This window comes from Mugil cephalus, chromosome 9 (genome assembly GCF_022458985.1).
Source record: "Mugil cephalus isolate CIBA_MC_2020 chromosome 9, CIBA_Mcephalus_1.1, whole genome shotgun sequence".
NCBI classification, from domain to species: Eukaryota; Metazoa; Chordata; class Actinopteri; order Mugiliformes; family Mugilidae; genus Mugil; species Mugil cephalus.
Genome location: NC_061778.1, coordinates 20441044 through 20466934, shown reverse-complemented (window position 1 = coordinate 20466934; position 25891 = coordinate 20441044). Strand labels below are relative to the sequence as shown.

The 25891-nt window shown below is 44.5% G+C and overlaps 1 protein-coding gene across 1 annotated transcript in view; it reads right to left on the bottom strand.

The window, feature by feature from the left end:
- The window catches only part of numbl (NUMB like endocytic adaptor protein), a 55598-nt gene extending 30331 nt beyond the window's left edge, over window positions 1-25267 (bottom strand). The window contains exon 1 of the mRNA XM_047593854.1: window positions 24823-25267. The gene's annotated coding sequence lies outside the window, so the exon portion shown is untranslated. The remainder of the gene's footprint in view (window positions 1-24822) is intronic.
- Between the last annotated feature and the right edge of the window lie 624 nt (window positions 25268-25891).

Below are 25891 nucleotides of genomic sequence, written 5' to 3'. Positions count from 1 at the left end.
GAATTCATTTACAGTTACAGTAAATCTGGTTCCAGTTTTAGTTCACAAGAGTGAGCAGCTCCATGAGGTTTGTGGGACATGGTGCGAAACTGATTTGATGGCTCTGATGAGTTAGGCCAACTTTATACTGCATGTAACTTTTCATCAGATTTGTTGCGGTCAGAACCAATACTTTGGTTTGTAAAGTGTGCAGGGCTGTCACCAGAATTCATTGCATGGACTTAAATAGGGGATAATAAATGTGGATGACAAGATACATTTTATTTTTTTGCTAATGGAGCAAGAGCAGCAACATAGTGATTCCATCAAATTAGCATCTCTTTTGGATGTTGATAGGCTCGGCATCTGGCCAAAGTTAATGTAGCAAAACCAACAAACAAAAAATTAAACTTCCTCCTTATCAAGACCTGTCACCTGATCTACTAAATTGAAGTCAACAGCTCAACTGCTGACAATTTGATCCAGCTTCATCTTGAGCTTCTAACCTAAACTGGAGATGTTTTCATTTTCAGGCTTATGGTGGTCAATGGGTGAAGACCTAAGAAACATCAGCAACGTTAATCAGATGTTGAGTAGTTCCCTGTCACCACATATCTCTTCGCGCAAGGCTCAATCAAACACCTGCGTGTTGCCTTGGTAAGTTGCTATGTTTGCACTGTTAAACACAAAATAGACTTCGTATCGGAAAATGTTGTGATCAGCTTCTGACGCAGGAACTTTTTACTCACAATACTAAGAAATGTTGAGCAGAGTTTTGGCATGGATCTGTCTCAGTTTAGCTGGCTGGGGTTTTATTTCTTGATCAAATCTGGTATGAGGCAACTTTGGTGCCAATCTATATTGAATAATGCACAAAGCTATTCACTCCCTTCTTTGGGAAAACTCTGGGCGAAAAAGTAACTGAAAAGCACAGAAAGCGTCCTGCTAATGCAAGTTACAAAAGCATGTGAGAAGGCAGAACATACAGGACATAACAGACTGCTACCAAGAGATTTGATTGGATTTTCATAGAGCGGGGCTGTTTTCAGTCTGAACACCAGGGTATTAAGAAGAGGACGGGCTGGAACAGAGTGGGAAGGGTCAGGGTGAAGGTTAAATACTGGTGAAAAGGGTTGCTGCATAGGTGGAGCTGAGGTAAGTGAGGCAGACAGAGGGCTGGTAACCGAGCTTAGACAGGTGTGTCCCAGAGCTGTTTCCAGAGGTGTGAAGGTTGGGGATTAAGGGATAACACCGACCTTGGGACTGCAGGAGGTACAGAGCTTGAAAAATATTACATTCCTGGGCTTAAAGAGATATTTAGTGGTTTAAAAGCTGTTGGCTCTTGGGTGGTCAGCCGATGTTGTTGTTGTTTAGAGTAAAATGCAGGAGGTGAAAACCACCTATGTATATCTTGTTCGTGCCATCGTGGTTAGACTTGCAAAAACAACCGTAAATGCAGCTAAAACTTAATGGATTCCAGTTCTAACAAGTGGTTGTGACAAGGCAACATAAGCCCACACACAGGTTGGAAATGTATATTTGTCCCTGACAGCGCTGATGTACTGCAGACACAACAGACTTCCTCTAAGGTGGACCTGGATGATGTTATGGATCCCATGCCCAAGAAAGTACAGGGCAAAAATCCAGTACGCTGAACTCTGTCATCAAATCAACTGTACGTCACGAAGCAGAATCTGATCACAAGGATGCTTCTGACACAGCATCTGATGGAGGGAAAGTTGTGACCTGAAACTAAATCTAGACATTTTAGCCTGCGTGTTCAGGGTGAAGCAGGGTTCGGACTCAATAGCTGGAACTGGGTCTGAGGCTCTAGTGTTGTGTGTCAGTGGTATCTCTTTCTTCTCATACATTCCCAGGCTTCCATGATGCCAGTTCATCCCCTAAGCTGTTTACCCTCCAACACCCCGAGCCAGAGATCACAGTGGATGAGACTGAGAGGGATCAAAACGTCCTTTGTTCACGTGTCTCTTTCAGACGTAGCTTTCTGCAGATTTGTGGCTGACTGGAAACAATCAGCACAATCTCTCATTACGCTTGTTTGTCTCCGATTCACAGTCTGCTGACAGACGTGACATTAAATGCTGACAGGACTTACATCATTCCGATTGGGATGGACCACAAAGTAAACTGTATATACCCTGTGCAGCTTATTCAAACATTTGTACACACCTCAAACAATTCAAATGTAATCAGCTCTTCCCAAATACATGTACAGTGGCAGTGAAGACACATATGGACGCATTGCAGCTTTAGGATTATATAGAAAAGATGAATACAAAAGTATAAAAAAATGAAGTTGCCATATTGCTTCATAGGAACATCTAGTATTAATATAGGTTAACTGAGGATGTAAACACCAATGACTGTTTATAAAGATGGACTAGCTCTGTGTGGTGGCTAATTTAAAAGTGGCCAAGGATGAGAGTGGGGGATGCCTTAGCAGATGGCACCCACCTGTTAGTCAAAGCTTCAATCATGCACACGTTTAAGCCCAAATGAATTATGTAAAGAGAATGTGTTATAGACACAATAGACGTTTTATATACTAGGTGTAAACATGTTCATTTCTGCTGTAAGGTTTACAAATTTAACACGGAGGTCTATGGAAACTGAATCATTTTTGGGGAGAGCCTCCAGTGGCCATTTGAGGAATTGCAGTTTGCTTTGGCTTCATCCCTGCAGGATGCAGTTTGGTAAACATCCGAAGTATTCACGTTGCACATCTAATAGTTTGTAAATGTCCACGCTGTCAATGATTTCAACCATTTTCAACCACTTTCACACATAAAAACACTGCATTAAAGTTTGAGGCACTCTCTGATGGTTCAGGTTAAATGTGATACAAAGCCGGTTTCCTTGTACTCACACCCATCGTTTGCCATCTATTATAATAAACGTAACGCAATTAACTTGTCCTCCTCTATTCTTTTGCATTCTTCTGGGGCGGAGATGCATCGACAGAAAGAGGAGGCGGCTGAGAAAGAAAAGAATCTAAAAATAAGTGCAGAATGTTGAAGACAAAGCCGAGGATGAAGCCACAGCAAGGGGGAGAGACTTTTGATCTGAGGAAGGTATGGTGGCTGTTGTCTTTCCAGTGATGTACTGTGTCATTGTTCTATGGCCGTGTGAGCACAGACATCTGCTTGTGCACATTCATCTGGCTGACTGTGTACATCCATCTACTGGACGGACACTAACATAAGCCTATTAAAACTGCTGTGTAGTTATGAAACATGATGATCTCACCAGCCAGGTGGTAACGCACACACACTTCCTGCTCACAATAAGTAAGCCCTCCGGCATGTGTTCAAGGTGAGCCCTTCCACCAATTAGAGCAGAAACAGAGATACATATTCAGGTTGTCTGTGTGTGTGTGTTTGTGGGTGTAAGGGTGTGTAATATATTTGTGTCTGCGAACATGTTAAATCGGAGACTGTGTGGTTTTACAACCGCCATGCCTCAGCGACTCCATAACAGCCTGTTATTTTAACCAACTCTGTTGGAATGTAAATTAGGCTCTGTCTAACACATACACAGACACACACACACACAACCGCAATTAATCACGTGTGGAGTTACAAACACTCAATAATCTAAGTGTGTGTGCAAATAAGTAATCTTCCAATGTAGCAAGGTCTCAAGCACAGACTTGTATAGAGTAACAATCAGTAACCTTATTATAAGCTACTGAAAGCTGTGATAACATTACAATAAGTTAAGAGTGAGTCATTTCTTTTGAAGTAGTGACACAATATTAGACTAGACTGAGTTGGCAAACCTCAGAAATGAAACTGAATGAAATGAAAATTATTTTTGTGTTACTGCTGCTTTTGAAAATAAAACCGAGGTAAAATTCTAAGCGCCCTGTGAAACTACATCTCGCTGTAACATGTTTTCTCCAATCAGAGCGATGTATTTCGATGAGTCCCCGTCTCCAGGCAGCACTTTCCTAGCACACGCAAAAAAAAAAAAAAAGTGTTTTTTTCTTCTTTAATGCGCCCCGGCCAAGAGAAGAAAACTGAATCCCAACTGTTTTCTATGACATCATTTCCTTTAACATACCACATGGACCCCAGACTTCAATGAGAGTCCACAACACATTGGATGACTGCCCTGTAATTCAGATTCAGCAGTATCAGACAGAGAGCTTAATAACAGAGGACACGAAGGGAGATTCAAAAAAACAAATCTCGGTGCTCAATGCACGCACATTGACATACGGCCTTATTACCTCATTTAGCTATTGTTGTGGGTCAGCTGGCAAACAACAACATCTTGCACATGTGGCAGATACAAGGCAACGTTAAAATTCCCTTTGATTTCTGTGGGTTTTTTTTGTTTTGTTTTTTAGCACATGATAAATGTCCAGTATTTGTACATGTAGCTAGCCCTTAACTCTGCTACTTGGTGTTTAACGCATAGTGTATGAAGGGTTTATCAGCGCCTTTTGTCTGCTGGAGGAAGAAAGGAGGTTGTAAGATCAATCAAATTGAAACAGGCATTAACACCAAAAGCTTTAGCTGAAAGACACTAAAATCAAAGTGAAGCTCTCCTTGTACAGCTGAGGGAAGCTGCAGGCTTGTCCCTCTTCATGCTATAATCACTTTATTGTAGCGTATGCAAATACCTGCAACCTCATACCACACACTCACTGAAGAGAGGGTTCGCTCTTCGTGCCATGTTATTGGAGATTTTAGCTGCACTGGCTCGCTATTATGTTATCTCACCGCCTCAGCAACTTCTGCTCAAACAAACAAGAGCTATCCAACCATCTGCTGATAAGAAAGCCTGATTCATTTTAATTAGACAATCAGCTCCGTCAAAGAATCCGCCAAAACCGCCCCTTTTGTCTGCCTGTCACAATCTGCAAAACTGCGCCCAGATGGACGGGCTGTCCAACAGCGTGGGGCGTGACGGCCGAATCCACTGCCTTATCCCGACAGGCTGCTCAATCGATTTCCACCTCTGGTCAATACCACTCTCTTTTTCCTTCTTTCTCTCCTTCTCCTCGCCCGTCCCTGTTTACGCTCCATCATCAACTGTCTCCATTGTCTTTCTCCGCGAACCAATGCAAAGCCTGTAGTTACAGGCCGAGGTTTATTAGCCGACCGTGAAGGATGGAACAATGTTTGACGGTGCCTTCAAGTTGCTTTAGACGCCTGCTTGTACAGCGTGCCGGCGTATGTAAACTGATCGGCCTCGCTATTAGATTACATGATCGATAGCTTTCCATACTCTAGGACATGTGTGCATGGGTCAGATGTTTGGAGCAAACTATATGGCAGCACCTCTCTCTCTCTCTCTCTCTCTTGCTGTGTTTCCAATCAACATGGCATCCAAACTCACGTCACGCTACAGCAGGCACACATACATGTCAGGACCATGTGAAAACCTTGCTGCTGCATGGCAACCGGATCCCATGGCAACCAACAGTATGAAGGTTTTTTTTTTTTTTTTTTTTGTGGGCCGGGAGAGAGTCAGAGACTGAGGGGAAGAGGAATGAAAGGAAGAAGGAGGAGGAGGAGGAGGAGGATAAGGGGGTGACAGACACTTAGGAGAAAAACTCTGGAAAAGGGCAAAAATAGAAAGAAGGGAAGTGGAGAAGAGGGAGAGAAGCCGCATGAATACGCATTCACACACACACATTTCTTTCACTGCGCCGAGATCAGATGAGGGTGAGGAGAGAGAGAGACAGACAGTGACAACATTGTGGGTGAAAGGCGGCTGCCCTCCTCGCCGATCACAACAAGGTCTTCCTAGAGAAGAGAAGAACGGAGGGAAAACGAGGAGATGCAGAGACACAAAAGTCGTTCTGTTAATCATCTCCTCAACCTACAGAGCAAATGCTTTGTACAGGCGGGTATCAAAAAAAAATTTAAAAAAATGCACAGGAAAGGCTAATTACATTGAACATGAGGTAACTGCTTCGTTTCACAGCCTGCACACATACCTTGCCCTCGCAGGGTAATAAAGACACGTTTTACCACCTTTTCATTTCCTTGCCCTGATGTTAGCGTGTTGTCACCTTCTAGTAACGGCTCCTGCCTTAGCTCACGCTTCCTGGATTTTAATTATGACCAGTGACACTTACATGTTGACACTTTACAGTCGAAAGTAAAACAGATTACTCGTGTGTGTTTATATATATATATATATATATATATATATATATATATATATATATAAAATATTTAGCTGCTTTATTGTTGTTAATGTGATATAACAGGAGTTAAACGCTCTAGGGGTCAAAATCACATTAACGCGTCCTCAGATGTTAAAATAATGCATACTGTATAAAGTAATATACAATGGCTTGTTTTGTTCTGCCATAACAATATGCAGTGGAAAGTTAAATCCATTAATACACTGAGGTTGTTGCCTCTGTGTGTTCCAGATCTGTCAGTGCTTATGTAAACAAAGTATTGTCACCGTTGTTTGCAGACTGTCATTTTAAAAATGATTTAGTTAAATTTTTAATGTACATCACACATATGTTAACAGCCAGTACACAAAGTGAAATGTGTCTACTCTCAATGACAGGAGAGGAGAGGAGAGGAGAGGAGAGGAGAGGAGAGGAGAGGAGAGGAGAGGAGAGATCGTGGTATCCTGTGCAACAGCGCCCCTTCTGGCTAGTGAGAGTATCACCGTCATTATGGAGGACCAGCTGCCTGTGGCCATGAAGTGCACTTGTGTGTGTGTGTCATTATCCAGGTCACTTTCTACAACCTCTCACCTCTGACCTCCAGCTCTGACAGGAAGTTTAAGGCCCAGTGTGCTGACTCACGCATGAAAAACACAACACCTGTTGTCTAAATGTGAACAGCGAGTGGAATCCCACTAATTCTTCCTTTCATGCGTTTCCTGTCTATACAGAGCAGCCATGCATAATGCATATATATATGCATGTAAAACAACAAAATACAAGGCCACGGCTCTAAAATCAATACAGCTTTTAAACCTTTTAACATCAGCCTCATCACTCTCGGGCAGCATATCTGATAAGCCTCTGTCTTTGCTCGGTGTCTCATCCCTGAACAGGAAGCATTTAGAAGACAACTAAATGTGAATATAATTGCTTGTCTTGGAAATATATATTACAAATTATATTATTATTATATAATGACTTTGTGCCTCATTTTGCTTCACACATTCAAAACAATTTAAAGCTAATATTATTTAAAATGTTGCTTTTATTTTGAAAAGGCCTGCTTTCCATGTATATGTATCTATTATTCGTGTATCTGTTCCTCCATCTGTCTGTCAATCTATTGGCTTGCCTATGTGACATTCACCATCTGTCTGCCTGCCCTCAAATCTGTCCTCAGAGACTCGCAGCATTTTCTGGGCCACGAGGAAGCATCATGTCCTTCCCTATTTGTCTACATGAAAACAAACCTTACAGCAACATCTGGTGACACAGAAACTTACTGCACAGAAGAAAAAAAAGAAAAAGAAAATCCAATCCAATATCTCAGAGGCCTGTGTTTTTTTTTTTTTTTTTTTTCTTACAGTAAAGAACAGGCACATGAGGACAAATTACAGCAGGTGTGTTTTATCAGCGGTTGCATTGCTTTACAGCGGTTTGGTTTGAGTTTTGGTTTCTGTGGAGAGGTGAGACACAATGACCTTCAAAGGATGGTCGTGTCTTATCGACCGGCACTAAAAGCCTAAGCTGATCACACAGAAATGCAGGCAGGGGAAATGGGTTTCTAAATTCAGACAGGCACGAACTGAGATGGCGTCGCAGCACGCTGCTCATGTGGGCTTCTGTAGGGTCAATACAAGCTGTGATATCAATTCTGACACGTCTCATATCTGACTTTTGGGAAAACATTTAACAGTACAGCAGTTAGGGGCCACTTCTTGTTGATTTGAACTAAATCTTATAACCAAAAACTCTAAAAATTGTCTATGGTGAACATGAGTTTTAATTAACTTTTTTTTTTTTGAGCTTGTTCAGTGAGTTTGTCGTGTTCTTTTCTGCTTGGATTTCCTTTCCCGTTTAATTAAACTAACACGGTGCAAAAAATGTCTGGATAATCACCACGTGAAAGGACATGTTATGCTCTGTGGTATTCCTCATATACGTCTCCTTAAATAGTTTTGTGACAGAATAAGGGGGGATGAGAACAGACATTAATCTGGGATTTGGAGGGTGCAAATAAAAATGAAGACTACAAGAATTTAGGGGGAAATGGAAGAAAAAAGAAACTGAGGAGGGAGGGGAAGAGACCTGCAAAAGGTATGGTGAGGAACTGAATGAATGCGTGGGTTAAAGAGAAAGAACGGAAAGAAGGGAAGACATGCACTGCAACACGTTGTGATCGTTTTTTTTCCCCAAAACTCTGCCTTGTTACGCGAGTTGGCCTCCGGAGAGCAGGAAATTGATGCAGAATAAACACTGCTGAGGTGAGGCCAGAAACAAGTCGACTGGTGTCGAGGCTTGTTGCTTGAAAGAGGGCACTCAACGACAGACACTGTGGCGCGGAGCGGAGAGAAAAGAGAGGAATTAGAACGTGTTTATAGTCACTTTCTCTCCAGAACAGTGGGCTGACTTCAACAGTACTGACTTTCACTCTCTTTATCTCTCTCCAGGCCACACTTCAGAGGAAAACAAAGCCCTGTCGAAGGCAAAGGGAAGCCACCTCAATAGGCATCGTGCCCCTAGAAAAGCGTGGCGAGACAAAGGAGAGGAATTCTTTTAGAAACTGAGAAGTGTGCGTATGGGTGTGTGTGTGTGTGTGTGTGTGTGTGTGTGTGTGTGTGTGTGTGCAGTCGCCCCAGTCACTACAGATTACAGACACGCACCACAGATGGCCAGCGCGTCTCGTCTTTTCACCGCCACCGTGGGCCCGAATAATGGCCAGCGGTGGCCCCTCCTCCTCCGCTCCCTTTCTCTTTTGTCAGCACGTGTGTCCGTCAAACGGGAGCGTGTGTCTGGGACAATGGCTGCCAGACAAAGAGCCCGCCTACCCCCCACCAGGATGCTGAATAGGGGGGCACGTGGGGCCTGTCATCGAGGGAACAATGGCACCGGGGGAGAGGGAGAGAGGGAGAGGGTGTGGCACCCCGGCACTGATGGTGTAGGGTCCAGCCTGGGTGGCCCCCGAGGTCAGATTTGAACTTGGAGGATTTAGTTATTTTAATGAAGGACGAGTAGCAAGGAAGATAAACAGATCAACAGGGAAGGATGATTAATTTATGATGAATTCAACTAGTTATCAATACATGTTCCAGGGATGTCTGCTCATAAAACACAGGCCTCCACCGATTTCCTACCTTTGACGAAGCCCGAAAAACCATAAAATTCTTAAAACAAGCACAAAGTTCTTGTCTCTGAACAAAATATAAGATGTATTTGCAGTGTGCTTACTGGTGCTTTTAAGGAGTGACCTCAGACTTGACTACAGAATAGCACGTTTTCTAAATTTGGCAAAATCCACCCACTGTTTTCATCCCGGTGAAGATTTACTCAGGATTTAGTAAATGTTCCAACGTCCCCAAAGGAGCAAGATTACATCTGCTAAATAGCCGTTAACATGTGAGCATGTTGGCTCAAAGCACATGTTTTACAGTTCAAGAAAATCAAACCACTTCTTGCAAACATCTCCGAGAGATTGTTTTCTCTTATAAAGACTTTCATCTACTACTGGTCTACGAGCCAAAGCGCTGACATGTGAATAAAAACATCCATTCACAGCTACTTTTCATTAGGTGAATTTCACATCTCATATCTCACCCTCACCAAGTTTTCCACTCTAAGGCTGCTGGCAACACGGTGGTGATCTGTCAGTGATGACTCACTACCTGTAAATAATTAACTATCTCAGGCTTTTTATTGAGTCTTTGCAACTGATTCAAAACATTGGGAAGCAATGAAGTCAGGTTGTATCTCCCCTAAAGCTGCGTCTGAGGTGGAGGGAGAGACTTTGCCGTGCGGTAAAACTTAAACCGGTGACCAAATATTAAGCAGAAGCCACGTGCATCCTGAGGGCACAGACCCAGCTGGTGGATTAACTCCAGCCTCAGGCTTTTACTGGGCCCAAAAGTGGCCCATCACCACTCTGGGGGGACACTTTTGATGTGAGTCACTGGATTACAGCCCGAACAGAGGGGGAAGCTAAAGGTGCTCATGTCTGTGTGTGTGCACGCTTGTTTGTAAGTGCGGTCTTTTTTTTTTTTTTGTGAGGGTCAGGGTGCATTATGGCAGGGGAGGAAAGCTTGGAACAGCTGGGCTGAATCTGAAGTGGGACACAACAGTGGGAGAGCTTGGGGGCAGGACAGAAAGAAAAAGAGAAGGACATGGGGCAGGCACGTAGATCCAGGCGGGCGGGCAGGCAGGCAGGCAGGCGGCCGGGCTGCTGACGGGACCTTTTGAGGCAGCAGCTGGTTGGAGTGGGGGTCTCACCAGCTGTGCCTCCAATGACCTCTCCCCACAATTCTCCACCTCCTCTTCCTCTCCGATACTCCACGTACCCTCCCCCAGCAAACTAGAGTCCTCACCCAAATGTAGGCAAAGACACACACACACACACACACACACACCACACGACCATCTGGCAGTAGGAGGACAGTTGTCTCTCTGATTGCTCCATAACAGTGTTGAGGGAGTCTTGGTAAAACACAGCACCACGCCCCCGACCAAAGCCCTGGAGAGATGGAACTATTCTTAACCAGACGTCTTCCAACAAGCCTGCTCTGACGTCGCACATCCAGGGACGGGTCCCTGGATAGAGGGATCACGACAACTCAAAGGCTATGACTCACACACAACTGTGAGACAACACGGAGCAGCAGAATTAGCAGCACCGGGAGCAAAACACATGCAGACTTTCTCTTTCCTTTTCTAAGTCCGCGTCAGACAGAAAGGGGTTTTGATAGGAGGTAATAATCTTGACATATCCTTTTATGACAATCACGAATAAAAGGGCATGTAAAATACTTTAAACGTGGCGTAAATGTGACAGTTCAGTGGAAGAATCATTGTCTAATAAGAATGGAGTCATTCCAAAAGTGTGTCTCACATGAAGCCTCTTGGAGGAGAGAGGCTGACTCATGAATCTCAGCGAGTCCCCGTGTGCCACCTCCTGCATCATGATCCGCATCTTGGCTGACAGTGCCGATCAGCTCTGATTTATGCAATAAAGAAAAAGTTGGCTCGCGTGACGCACGGAGCATCACTTCAGAAGTGCTTATTCAGAGCACCACTAAATCAGGCGCATCCGCGGAGTAACTGATTCAAGCTCTCCTCCCGTTTCTCACTCCGTCGCTCCGTTTCTCGCCGGCAGGGTGAATCAGACGCATCTGATGCTCGAGAAACAGCTCGAGAAAAAGAAAGGGGGGGGGACATGGAGAGAAGCCTGAGAGAAAAGACTGATTTAGAGAGAGAGAAACAGCGACAAAAGAATTTTTTGGGTTTAAGCCCAGACGTGGAGGAGCTTCATACCGCGCTGCAGAGTCAAGAGACTCTTCAAAGACATCGGGATTTTGACGTCATGTTTTAATTAGAAATAGCTCATAAAATACTGAGTGTATTTTGTAGTTTGTCTTAGTAGCTCTTCGCAATAGGATATCAACATTAGGAACACAACAACACACACAATGCACACAACAGTAGGTCGTACTGGATGGAAATACCCATTAATTAGCCATCCTTTATTTATCTGGAGGATTGTTGGGGGGGCTGGTTATGAGGCTGGGTACAACCTGAACATGTCCACAGTCTATCACATATGAAATATCATCTGTGCAGGACAGTCTAATTCTGTTAAAAGTTACCAAGATTAGCCTATAAATCCTTCCCTTGTTCTTCCGTTTATTCTATTATCCAGACATGTTCCAGCCTGGAAGCCAGCCCAAACTTCACCCCGCCCACAAACTTGGTCTGGAGTTGCTCTGTTGGGAATTATACTCCAACGACCAATCAAATTGTTTAGGATGTGTACATATGGTGAAGGACAGAGTGGTAGCAACGTAAGCATACGTGTTTTTCTGAAATGAAAAGTCTCCGACCGGTTGTGGGACTACCTAGTTGTTTGTAGAGGATTTGTTTTCTTCTGAACTTCTGTCTTTTGAACCCATATTTAAATGATCATACTCTGATAATGAAGTCCACGCCAGACATGTTCTTCAAGCTTTTGAAAAGGCTGTTTCTACTTAAAACTGAATATCAGGTCCACTTTTGAGAGGAAACGTTTCTTTTGTTATAATTTATTAATGGTTCAGCTTGAGTTCATGTGTTTCCCGAGAACCGTGAGCGCCAGCTGATGAGTTCTGAACTGTCAACATCGGTGAACTGCTCCACAGCGGCCATCGTATTCCTGATAGAAATGCTGTAAGAGAGCAACATGCGAAAGTATCTTTTAAGCCCTGCCAATTTCAAACCGCTGAGAAGCCAAGCAGCAGTCCCTAGGGGGAAGAAAAAATGAAGCCAATGCTGCACTTTCTCAAATGATCACTTAAAGCTGGCTCCAAAAGAGACTCAATCCCCACGGACCCACAGACCCTCAAGTTAAAATGTCCAACTTTAGAGCAGAGATGTTCACAGTGTGGGGGGAAAAAAAATCTCCATCTAAGTCAGTATAGTCAGTCAAGTGTCGGCGGTGCAGTATGGCCGTCTCGTGCTCATGTGTATTAAATTTGTTTTGTGTAGCATCTCCATCTAAAGACAGGGGACCTCAGAGGAGAGCTGTGTTAATTGGCAAGCCAAAATCCGCTCCTCTCCTCTCTGAAGGCCCTGAAGGGTTAGCAGTGTGAATATTAGATAGGGACAGATTGCATTAGATAACACAGACCTACATAGATAGTGTACATGCAGAGATTCGCGAAGGCAGGGAGCTTCACTCATCCACAGACGGCGAAGAAGTGCGTTGAAGGCCTTGAATTTCTTGAAAAGACACTGTTTTTTTTATTTGGTTCATCGCATCAACATTGGCTAAGAAGTTCCTTACTTACAACTTTGATTTTTCTATAATTAAACAGAGCATCTTTAAAAATAGAAGAGCGTTAGAGGAAGCTAATAGGGAGAAAAGAGAAAAGTAGGGTGTTGAACACGTCTTGCTGTTTAATTCCGATTGAACAGCGTGCTCTTTCAGGTCTTCATTTTCATAACAAAGCATATTTCTGTTTCATATCTACAGTAGCCCACTGATGCACATGGGTGGGAGGAGCCCACACAGCACACTGGGGGGCCCAAATAAATCTATCCAAACTTTACTTTGTAAAGCTCGTGGCCTCAGGCAAACAGTTTTTTTTTTTTTGTGGCTGTTGTTTCTTCTGTTTGTTGGGCAAGGTTTAAAAGCAATAGATAAGAACCAGGGGATTACTGGGGAAAACTGGGAGTGCAAGAGATGAGTGTTGACTGCTGCGGAATGAACTGTAATAGGGAAATGAAAGTGTATACATAATGCATGGTTTCTTTGTAGCTCACAAGGCCTCTGAATATCCTCATTCCCAAGACACAGAAGCCCAAGGAGCTACCGTGCATCATCATAAAGGTAAAGTGGTGATCAAGCGGTAGGAAATGTTGTGGATGTGGAGTTGGTGTGGAGCAGCAACCGCTGCAAAATTACACACACACACACACACACACACGCCATGCATAAACAACCCTGCACGTCACAAGAAACCGTACATGCAGCTGCTCTGCGGCCTGGAGATCTGTCCATCAAAACAAGTCTCCGGGGCGAGGAGACGTTTGGCTTTCCCTGCCCTGAAAGCAGCCAAAAGGATCTTTCAAAACGCACTGGAGTCAAAATAGGCGGCCGAACCTTTGCCTGACTGCGCTACACCTGAGCAAGAGAAAACACCTGAAGCACGTCCTCTCTATAGCTGGAGCCGGAGCCGTGAACTGCAAGAGTTGGCTGCCAGGATGTAAACAAAATCCATGTGAGGAAAGGAGCCGTGCGGAGCGTGTCAGGGGTGTGCGCGTGTTTGTGTTCATGCGTGTGTGCGTGAGTGAGTGAGAGACGAGAAAGAGGAAAAAAAAAAAACTTCAAAGCTGGTCTACAGCTGAGAAGGGGGGTTAAAAGGGGTTGAGATTTTCCTCTGGCTCTCAGGAATGCGGAGCAAGAGCAATAACACATTCCCTATGTGGAGCGCAGTGAGCATCATAGGATGGACAGCACGTCAACACGCAGGAACAAAGAGTCTGGGCCGCCTCGGTCTGTTCTCCCCGCTCGTATCAAGCAGCCATCTGGTGAACTGGACGGTCCAGGATGCGACTGAGTCAGGCTGTTGTCCCGCCCTGCAGTCATTTATTTTTTTCCTCCCAACAGCTTATTGCCTCCCCCCATCCTTTTCTGTTCTTTGGAACTAAAAATGAAAGTCACGGAGTGATGTCAAGGGGGGGCAGTGTGGGCACTTAAAGAGAATAGTACATACATGGTCACATCCCCTGACATGGTGACTTCATAGAGAGTGAAGTGGTGGTGCGGGTTGAGAGATGAAGGGAGGGAGGCTCCTCTAATCATACCGTAGTGTTCCCATTACATCAAATCATTTCCTGGCTGGGTGTCGCCTTGGCACCTCCACAATATTCCTCTGTGATCCGAGGCGAGAGCAGACACAGCCCGTGGGAGGACGGTCTATATACTCTCTATTGATCTCCTTGTTAAGGCTTGTTGAGGCCTGAGGTGCCTGGAGCCTCATCCATTAAAACATAACTAAAAAAAAATAGAAAAACAAAACAGAGCACTACGGCTTTATAGTAGGTTTCTTCACGCTCGCAGAGTAATCTCAGAGTGTGTTCAGATCTGTGAAAACGATATCAGAAGGATCGTATCATGCCTAATGACGTAAGTCATCTCAGCTTTGAAATACAATAGGAAATCAATGTTACTTGATGTTTTGGGTTTCCTACTCCAAAAGGGGGCTTGAATGCGGTCGGGAGGAGAGGTTTGTGAGTACGATCATATCAGCTTGTACACAGGCTGATAAGGAAACGTGCTGCCAGTAATATGGGATGAAAATTTTATTACCTCTGTGGGCCTCTCTTTCTTTTATTGAGTTTAAGATGGAGTTCATTTGGAGCACGTCACTCAGACTTCTCATGTTGCTGATTCTGAAGCGGACCAATGACATGTTATTTCGGCAGTGTGGACATTCACCAACAAGGACAGTCCACTAAATAACACTAGTTCCACTCTCTTACCGAGAGTTAGATCAGACAATCAACACCTCTCCTGTATGTTTCACTTCGTGCTAATGTGAACTAGCAGCTGGAAGTAAACTCTGAGTTTACTTTAATTAGCTGACCTTTCACTCTTGAATTCTGTTTTCATATTCTTTGGAAAGAGCAAACTAACTGTTTCCACCCATCTTTCCCGTCTAAGATCACCAACTTCTGGTTAGTCGGAATATGACCCTGGCAACACATCATTTGGATTTCATTATGAGGGTGATTCAACCGATAAAAGAGGAAAAAAATACGTCTGCACACAACCGGATAGTCCAAGAACCAATCAGAGTCATTTTATTGTAAACAAATTCCACTAAGCAGCGCTGTTACTCTTCTGTCCATGACTGCATAAAGCCCAACCAAACGTTTTGATTGGCCTGTTATATCTTTGTCGGGGCGTACTCAGTCCCCAATGGAGCAACTTCAGACTAACGTTCCTGGTATCAGTCTTCTCATCTAAACTTCGGTGAGAACTGCACATTCCCTAGCCTTTTTCCCAAGCTAAGTGTATTTTCTTTTAATTTTGTTGTATCATTTAAAACTGACTCCTTAACTAAGTAAACTGACTTCCAATTAATGCTTTAATTTTTCTAATGGTAAAAAACACCCCTTGAGACTGTCATCTATGCATGAATCTTAGGCATGTGTTTTCTTTCTCTGTCGAACACTCAAGCATCAGTACGCTGCTTTGTGGGACTGGTGCAGTCACGAAAGCAAACATATTTAATTACATTCTCCAAGTAAAATCAAATCAAAAGTAGTCAGTGCTCGAGTCACATAATGTCATGTAGTGCGGTAAATCAACGGACATTTCCCGCTGTTCATGGCATGAGGTAATAAATTGGGCTGCAATAATTTCACGTCCTGGCGCTCGTCCAAACAGGGGAGTAAATGGCCGCGTTCAGATTTCAAAGTCATTGTACATTTGGGTTTCGCTTGGAAAACATTGAACTAAAGGTCTGCAGCCTGAGTGTCTCCGTCTGCACTGAGCATTCGCATCCATTCGTCCTAGCAGTCAAGAGCACCCTAACATAATACCTAGCCGACTGTACTGAGCGCGAAAGGCCTGGCTTGAGTGGCTGGCTGATTTACAGGCATTCTGGGTGGCTGGCTTGCCGCAGACAAACCCTGAATCCCTGCAGGGTTTGCTGGGTTTACTGGGTGGACCGGCTACTCATCTTCTTCTTACGAGTGGAGACAGACAAAGGCAGGTCTGTTCCTCTGGGGGCCAGCAGGCAGAGGCTGCCACTTCCCCTGACCAAAAGAGAAAGGGGGAAAGTGAGACAGATGAAGAAATGAGACAAAGTAAGACTAGGACAGATGAAGAACAGAGATGAAGAGGGCTCGTTTAATAACTGTGAGAAAACAGCAAGAAGACATGGTGGATTCTACTATATGAGAGGAGGAAAAATAAAGAGAAAGAGTGCAGAGGAAAGGTCACGCACCGCCTAATACCTGTATATTGTCCAATATGGTCCTTGCGTGATGACCTACAGCCCAACTAAATGTCACTTTTCATTGCCCTTTTCACAAAGTATTTGTCTCACAGCTTGTAAGAAGTCACGGCGGGAACTATCCCCTCTAAATGCTAACACTATCAGCGATCTCCATCTCCCGTGTGGTTGTTTCTTTCTTTCACAGTGGCATTTTGCTGCAGCTCACCCGCGAAACAAGACACCTCTCCCTCCTCCACGCTGCCCTCCTTTCATCTCTCTGCCCATGTCTCCAGCGCCGACAATGGCTCCTCACCTCTTTCCTCTCAGCCCGCGGACTCACCCATCTGGCCCTGCAAATAGCTGCTGTCACGTCAAAGGCAGTTCACAAGATTTGAATTCACGGGTCTCCTCTTTTCAGACTGACTCCAACAGATTTTGGAGCCGACGCAACACATAGGAGGTTATATTATCTTGAATTACTTCTAGGACTGTGAGGACATTTTGTGCAACAAACGCATCCAACATCTGTAGAAAATGGTTACACCATCACCACTGCATGTTACACCATCATCACTGTGCTAGTGGGTGTTACCGTAGTAACATTAGGTAGCTGCTGCTTATTATTTCTGCACTGTTTAATGCTCACTTTATCTGCATTTTTTATCGCCTAATTTATCACAAGTTCATCGGTCACCAGTCATTGTGTATATCTTACTCTCATATGCTATAAAACCAACCTGTACCATACCTCTATATAACACAGTATTTATGCTACACTGCTTACTGCACTTCTGGTCTCCTTTCAGCCACAAATAAAACGCACATAACCTCCCAATATAATTTTTAATATGCATAAATACAACGTGGCTGTCCCGTTATGTAGTACAACTTGGTAAGTTATGCCAGATACTACTTGGTGTGAAATTGCTTAGCTTACCATAAAAAATGGAATCACAATAACACATGGTAGCCATGCTAGCCTAAAAAAAGATGACCCTGTCCATATCCTACTGGATTAACAGATTATAATTATTATTATTCAACAACTGCGTTATGAAAATTGGTGATTATTGTCTGGCTGATTTTTTATACTAGTAGCTAAACATATGTACAGTAGCATAGAAGGTCATATACAATCGTACGATCATAGGTCATAAGACTTACTGAGCTAACTAAGTAGCTAGGCTAAGCTAATGCTAAACGAGGGCATGACTATAGACTAACTTTGACTTTGTGCTGTCATGCTATCACAATACATTCATTCACTGTGTAATAACCAATACTAATTCCAGCTAATGTACACTCCCTGTAACTAACTAATGCAGTTTCCATGACCATACCGAAGACTAGACGCCAATTAAGACGGCGCCAATAGGGTATATACAATAATACAATTCCTGTTTGTGCTCCTACTGCTGTAACATTTATATTTGATAGACACACGGTGCTCAGCTCAGCGTTTCTCAGTTAACTCTCATCAGTCAGAGTAGAGATGTCGAGAGTTCCTCCCTCTACCTTTTCATCCACCTCTGCTTGAGCCTCTTGCTTGTCCGTTTGCATGTTCCTCGCGTTATACCTCCAACTCAACAAAACCTCCTTAACATAGTGGTAATTTGACTGAAAATATTATCACGGGCTCTTGCAAAATATCCAGACGCGCTTCTGTGATGTGGTCTTAAATAAATGCAGGCCTCTAATGCCATAATTGGTACCTAGAGTGAAGCTACTGTGTGGTGCTCAACAGTCACCTTAGACTATTTAACAGCCTTTCTATCTTCAATGGCAATGTTGTAGTGTCCCCACAGGGATTTACAGTGAGTCTGTGATGCTGTGTTGTTCTCATATAGCTAATCAGCTATTGTAATGTCACATGGCAGGATATTTCACTGACATTCCTGCGTGGCTGCTAGCTGTGGTGTGGGTTTTATGTGGGCTATTCTTCCTTCCTCCTTCATGATATTTTTACACATTTATCCTCCTCGCCTGCATCACGAGGATTATTATGCCTTGTCCTCTGCGAGGGATCATTTCCATCTCCTTCCTATCTTGTTCATGATCATGAGGCAAACAGCTGGGAGAGTGGGCCACATCTGGGACACAGCTGGCCACCATAGAAACGCAGGCAGATGGAGACCGCTGAGGGAAGAGTACGAGGGGGGAAAAAACAGACAGGAAAGTGTAAGTGAGGATGGAAAGGGGAAAGAATGAAACAAGGGGTGGAAAAACAGGCGTGATGAAATTTGTCGTCACCTGCAGTTTTGGCAAAGAAAAGGCGAGGCAAATGATGAAATGTAATAAAAAAAAAAAAGATTCCAGGGAAGACGGAAAAGAGTGAAAAATGGAAAGAGGCCAAACTCAGGCGAGATGGGCTGACGGAGGTAGAGGGAGATGAAGGAGTACAGTCATGTGGAGTCAGATGCTCCTAATCAGCTGCTGCTGTCAGAGCTCCTCGCCATAGCAACCATGAGTCACAGCACCGGTAAACAGAGGGAAGGTTTTATAATCGGAAAGCCTCGCTGGCCGTGCACCGTGGCACCACGCTGCAATTTACAAACATATTGGAGCAACGGGATGAGCCACAAACTGGATCGTGCAGAAAATAACTTGTAAGCGCAGCTTGGGCGAGGTCTCCCTTTCCCTGAGCTGGTCACTGTAACAGGTGGATCTGTTACAGCGTGTGACGTTGTAACACTGTTTCATTTCTCTAATGTAGCTGAACTAACTGCTTGTTCTTAAATTAAGATTTTTGTGTGTAGTACACACTATACAGCTAACTTTCAAATAAAGTTGTATTTCCTCTAATATTTAGATGCCAGACTTTTGGTCATTCAAGGCTATGTATCACATCAGTATTGTATACATTCAATATGTATGCAGATATTTACATAACACATCCAGATGTGTTCGTGGCTTTCGGGGATTACTACTGAAAGTCTTTTTGGCTCAAGAATGAGCTGCATGTAGTCTCATAAACTGCCTCAAGAGATTTTGGCATATCTGCCATAAACTGATCAGCTGATTTATCAGTCTGGTGATATTTTTTTTCCCAGTCTTGCTCCTATTTTATATGTATTTAGTTAAAATGCACAACTAAATAATTCACCCTGTGTAAACTGTTTTGCTCTAAAGCTCTGAACGCATGAACAGCAGCGCATAACAGACACGGACACTCTGTATGCACCCAATCAGTCTGTGTACTGTACTCCAAAACAGATGTGCTGACACAGACACATTTCTCATAACTCATTCTTTTATTTAGCTGGAAGTAGTGGATATTTTCCCAGATCAACTGGAAAGACCCTGCTTGTCTCTCCATCTCTCTCTCTCTGTCTCCCTCACACACACACACACACACACACACACACAGACTACCATACAGCGTCTGACTCCTGTGTGTCGTCCATCAGCAGGAGACTTCCCCACCGGTGGCTCAGACACAAACCTGTGGCGCTGTAGAACACGCACGACACAGATTCACGCCACTTTAAGTGTTGTCACTCCGTATCTCACCCACTACCACCTCCCTCACACTTTCCCCACTCTCCCTCTCCCTCTCCACTCTCCACATAGCGCGGTGAATGGGCCCCTCTGTGCTCTGGAACATTTAACTTGTCTGCTGCGAACAACCTCTCTCCCTCAGAGTCTCTCTGAAATAGTGCAGCAAAGAAGCCGCTGTCATTTTTAATGTTTTTTTTTTTTTTTTTCACATGCAGCACAGAGCCAACAAGTAATCATATATAGGCTGTAGGTACTGCAAATAACACAAAGATTAACGCACAATGCCTGTGCTCCTCTGATGGATTTCAATCCAGACAGGCCATCTGGGTTCATGTGAAATGAGAATCCCGATTATGCAACCATGATTTTTTTTTTTTTAATCCTAGGAAAGCTTATAGCATGTATAGGGATATATATGCAGATATTCAGGCATACGTTAAGAGTGATCTTCACTAAGAACTGGGGTCTTTGTATCCTATGGGTTGAGGGGAGGGGCCTATGTAGATCATCCCACAGATACTTGATCAGTTTGGGATCTAGAAAATTTGGAAGCACAGTCAACACCTTGTGCTGCTCTTCATGTTTTTATAGTTGGTCCTAAACTGTTTTTGTGTATATGTCTGTATCAGGCTGCATCCTGCTGGGGACAGCTGCTGCCATCAAGGATGTAATTGCTATCGGGTGGGGGAGTCTGGTCTGGACTAGGTGGATGGTGCATCTCTAAGTAACATCCACATGAATGTCAGGTCCAGAAGTTTGCCAGTAGAACATTGAATTGTCACAAGATGGTCAAGGTTAGTCACTTCCCCTGTCGGTGGTCATAATGCTATGCTGTGATTGGCGTATATCACATACATTCAAGAGCGTGGTACACATCTTTTCATGACAACAAAAGGCCACCTCCAAAGTGTCAAACTTTTTCTTTGACCCTGAATCGAAGTCAGCGTCATCCATTTAAAAATGTACTAGTCGTGCAAAAGAAGAGAGGAGGTGATTAATTATTTGGTAATGCGGCCATGAATGTCAACTCTGTGCCCATCATCTTCTATCATCTGTCAGCCATTTTTGTGGAAACAGTGAAAGGGTGATTAATGTGTTCCAACGGCAGAGAAAGGTATGGGGTTAAAAGCGGTCAGCACCGGGCATCAATTCAGTGGGTGCAAACCATGTGAAAACAATTGACATGCAGCCAGCACAGCATTTGCTAAAAGCCTGGAAAACGATATAGATCAAATCGGACCCCGAGGGACAGATGAGGTGTTTTTCAAGGCTTGTGTATTTAGTTTTCTTTTTGTTATTTTTTTTTTTTTTATTGAATTTTAGTTTTTGTAGATGCATTGTTGCGTCTGGGTTTAAACAAGCAAAAATAGGTCGCCGTGAAAACATAAATCAAGGGACCAACGAGATAAAGAAAGTAACCCTGGCAACTCAGAGTGACAGTTATTAGTTGCAGTGAGTGCTCCGCTTGGAGTTGTGGCTGCCACGAAAGACCCATTTCTACTTTTCTAGTTATCTGCTGAGAAAAACACAGCCGAGGAAAAGACATAAACTGCTGATCGCCCGGGAACAGGCGTGCGCACTTGACATACACAAGCCAGCCAGCATCCCTCTATGTACATGCATGCTCCAACACACAGAAGGCACAAATTGCTTCCTTCACACATGAGTGTCCACGGGACAAGCATTCAAAATCCTTCCCTCCAGTCATTTATCAATCTGGACCAACAGAATACACGCCAGTAAGAGCACATCAGAGGATCACATACAGAGAAATAGACAAGACAATAGGGCTGAGTCGCTGTACTGTGAGCATGCCATTAGAGTGTGCGCAGTAATGGAACTATACGGGAGAAAGGAGTGGTTGCATTTAACTAGCCTGCAGAAATCAAATAACTCTGCTCAGCACATGAAGCACTTAGGCAGCAGGCTGCTGAGTGTGTGTGTGTGTGTGCAGGCAAGTGAGAGAATGAAAGTTACAGGGAGGATGGACCTAATTGTCATGTACTTCTTACGTGCTGGCGGTTCTGTGCACACCAGTGTGATAAGAAGGGAAGTTTCTGTCTCAAATTAAAGACCCTGTGGGGAGCAAATGATAACCAGTCCCCCTGTCGGCTGATCCCCTACTCCTCCTTCTCTCTCTGGTTGGCCCGTCACTCTCTATTTCCCCCTGCCTTTCCACAGGTTCAGTCTGTCTCGATGCCTCTCCCCGTTTCTGTTATCTCTTCCCCGGCCCTCTCCACTTCAGCACCTGCCTCTGTCCCCACCCTCTTCTCTCCAGTACTTCCGATTTCATTAAGTTACTCTATTCCTCTCATTAATCCCGCCAGCAGAGAAAAAAAAAGAATGTATTATTCAATTAGCTGGGTTGAGCTGCAGGCCTCGGTTTCATTCATTAACACGCACACATTCACATGCTACAAATGCAGCGTGCTCATGAGCGTAGCACCAACCGAACACTGTAAATCCTTTAAGAGCTGCAGTCAGCACGGAGAAATATAGTCGCGTGGCACGGATAGTTTATAGTTTCGCCGTAACCTTTTATACTCGTGATATTTCTCTGTGAAGGCTCTGCAATTCAACTTTTCAAGAAGCAGATGGTTTAAAAAAAAGAAAAAAAAAACGAAAAGAAGACTTTGTCTGAACTGGACAAGCCCCTGACCGGCACGTCTAATAAAGTGTCCAGAGGCTGATATGTGAGGCCCTGAGGAAGCAGAGTGTGTCTGCCGGGCAGTAGCGGGGCCGGGGCTGGAAGCGGAGCTGCTTGTATAGCAGACCCACCCTGACCAGCACAAAGCGGGAGGTGGGGAGCGAGGCAACGCCCTCCTCCACCACTTGCCAACCCAGACAGCACCCTGATTGGCCAGCTGGGTGACCTTTGATCCCCGCTGTATTGTGTTCTCAGCTGGGCCCACCCTCCCCCTTGCGTGTGCGTGTGTGCGTGGACAACAAAAGACGGCCAAGTCCTAACGCAGCAATCAGAGCAGTGGAAGAGGGGAAGTGGTCGAAGGGGAAGTGGTGTCTGTGTGTTTGCGTGTCCATGTGTGTGCGCCGTGTGGATGGGGGCGGTGTAATTATGTTGCGGTTGCGATGACTGAGTTGCACCAGTGATTAGCTACATCACAGCCAATTTGTGTCCAGCCACATTTGGTTTGGACCTCTTTGGCTTTTATCCGTGTTGCATCTGTCACTAACTATCCGGCTAAAGGCCACACCTAGCTTCCTTTTAACCTCCACTCCAAAGCAACCGTAAATCCATCCACACATTGTCTTCATGAGCTCCCGTCCAGGACAGAATTAGCCCTGCCTCAGACCAAACGCAACTTTTCTCTCGTCATTCACACCCAAACTTTGGATCCAACTCTGGACTGAACTTGTCTCCTTTTAGCACTTCCTTTAGCCTTAGCCTGAGCTATAGATCAGGCTAAGGACCAGACATAGCCCCTGATGGTTGCAGATGTGGGCCAAACACAGACTGACTCCAGTCCCAGTTCTACAACAACCCCAGCCTTGATGTAGCACATGCTTCAAAACCAAAATCCTATCTCAAAGACTGATCTAAATTTAGAGATCCACAACTTCTAACACAAATTAGGAGAAAGAGAACTCCAACGTCCACGCAAGTGGTCTGGGACTGAGGTCCTGAGCCACCCTGAACCCTTCACCCACTCTCTTAATACCACCCTTGTGACTCTGTCCTCACTCTGAGCCAGTGGGTCAGGGTAGACCACCCCTTAACAGCATGACGGGCTGTCTGAGGAATGCCTCGTCGTGGAACAGATGGAGCCCCACAGACAATAGAGCCGCATGCATTTACTAGGCCCTATATATATGTAGGCATGCGCCAAGCGTGGAAGTCTGTGGACGCTTTGGGACGCCCAGCACGGCACACTTTGGCACGTTTCCATTCATGTTTTTTTTTTCTTTTCTCTGAATCTTTCACTGGTGTCAGGGAAGTGAGTATGTGAGAAGAACTTTAAAAAAATAAAATAAAAATGATGCAAGCATAGCCCACAAGAGGCATTTTACCCCACAGCATGATGCAATGGAGACAGGCGGAGGAGGAAACCACGGAGACAGACAGGTAGAATCATGGTCTTACATATTCAAACCCAGGGCGCGTGTTTCAGGGGCCACGCTGTCCTGGAGAAAACGCCGCGACTGAACCCTGTCGGCCAATAACTGATCAATGACCGCCGTCACTCTTAACAGCTCTGTCGATTTCACATGATCTCATTCCCACGGTAATGATGACGCGATAATCCTAATTTCCTGACCGCAATGGCTGAAAATGGGTCGTGATAAGAGCTGCGTTCTAATAGCGCGGACATAAAGTGAGAGTAAGAGCTTTATTTTCTAAGAAATCAGTTAAGGCTCCTGAGGGATGATGTACACTAGGAGCGCTACTAGTAGGTGAACACACTCGTTTGGCTGTAAACCGCTATGATCACGGCTAGAGCTGCCACATTTCATTCATTTCCACGCATCCATAAGGCCCACTCGCGAGATGCATGTCCAAACGCGTTCAAGTCACATCCAAACAAAATTAGGCCAATAACTCGCAAAACTCACAAATCGGGGAATCCACTGCCACTCAGCGTGGACCGGTCACTTCTTGATTGTGGATTGGGTCCACAGCAAGGCGCTAGCAAATAACCCTGGAAGTGTCAGTAAACCGGGATGCCAGATTGGACGCGAATCCAGAGAACTCACCCAAGAGAACGACGGATGGTCGGCTCCCCGCTCCTCCTCTGTGTAATTCCAGGACCCCGCACGGGAACGCGTTAGCCAGATGAATGCAATTTCACAAAAACCTTCTGTATCCGCACCGTACGGCGATGTATGGGGTCGACGCGGAGCCGCAAATCAACGCGGCGGTCGCCGCACGGATTTAAAAAAGAAAAAAAAAAAAAAAAAAAAAAAAAAAGGATTTACAGCGACGTTCTGTCTTACTCATGCATTCAAAGCGAAATGGGAAAACAGAAGCTAAGAGTCGGGAATTCGCGGGGTGTTTCGGAGAGAATTGGTGCAGCCTGTCTGTAGTAATCTCGGATGCTTTGGTTGTTGACTGTGCACTTACTGGGCTGCTTCCCCCGGCTCCACCCGCTAACCCAGCCTTCCCAGTGCGCCCATTGGCACAGGCGGCCGGACATGCAAATCCACTCTTCCCATTGATGTTTTCCAGAAAAGAGAGAGAGAGAGAGAAAAGCGCAGGGCTCTGTTTCAGCTGCTCTACAGCGCCACCGCGTGGCGTTAGTGTTACTCCACTCATCCCTGTGGGGGAAACCGTTGTTTTTTCCTTATAGTCCAGATCCAGGAGACTGAGGTTTGCAGCGTTGCTTGTTTGCAGGTTGCTTATATGAAACTGATCTCAGGCCGCTGCAGTGAGAAAGAAAACAACATTTGTAAACAGTCAGTGTCCAACACTGATATCCATTTATAGAGACAATGTGATGAGCCAGAAACTCTTCCTCATATACAGGCATGTAGCAAGGATCTAAGAAATACTTGAGACATTAGTTTTAGTCCACTCCCTGCAAGCGAGAGGATTGTTATTTTTATTTTTTTCATTAACATGACTCTAAAAAAACTTTTTTTTTTTAATTATTCAAAATGATTTGATTTTTTTATCTTGCACGTATTCAGTTGATAGTGACTAAAGGGGGATTCAACATATGCTACAGGAGTTTAAACCATATTTTAAATGAAGTGAGTCAGATTGAAAGCTTTAATGAGGTGTCAGAGTGAGTGTGTCAGTCTGCGTGATGCTAAATGTGAGTGC